Genomic DNA, 734 nt, shown 5'->3' with positions numbered 1-734 from the left:
GGAAAGAGAGAGCCCTGTGTTGATCAAACTTGAGTCATGGCAGTAAAGTAAAACAATGGGAAAAGTCTCAAGACCCCCAAAAATGTATCAGAGGAACCCCAGGAATTTGTGTTCCCCAATATGAGGATCACTGAGCTGCTCGAGACATTCGCAGATCGGATTGGAAACCAGGACTGAGATCTGTGTCTGGCTTTACTTGCCCCATGTACAGGGTTGGCTTCATGGCTGTGCGACCTGCACAGTCACATAGGACCCTGTGCTTAGAAGACCCATGCTTGGTTGAATGCTCTGCTGTCAGTGTCTTGAAATTCCTCATAATATTTGAACAGAGGTCCTACATTTCCATTTTGTACTGGGCCCTGCAAATTATGTAACTGGTTCTTGTCAAGTGTTATACTTGACTTTTTTTAAAAAAAATTGGGATGTAATTCACAGACCATAAATACTTCACTTATCTGTGCCTCAGTTTTCTCATCTTCACGTAACCATAATAATAAATCTCACCTCTTAGGTAGATAATATGACAATGAATGCAAAGTTCTGTGAGTTCTTCCAAAGAGGCAATTCTTCCCCTTAGGAGAGCTCTCATACTTGTTTTGCATCCACTACTTAGTATGCCTGGGTTTCTTAAAGCTGCTGCTGAGGCTTTCTATTCTAAACCCACATTGATATGATTTTTTTCTTCCTTTTCACAACAAATTTTTCCAAATTAGGCTTAAATACATTGATCACAT

Source organism: Pteropus alecto, unplaced genomic scaffold (genome assembly GCF_000325575.1).
Source record: "Pteropus alecto unplaced genomic scaffold, ASM32557v1 scaffold76, whole genome shotgun sequence".
Taxonomy (NCBI): domain Eukaryota; kingdom Metazoa; phylum Chordata; class Mammalia; order Chiroptera; family Pteropodidae; genus Pteropus; species Pteropus alecto.
The sequence above is the reverse complement of the archived record's forward strand: the minus strand, read 5'-3'. Positions refer to the sequence as shown.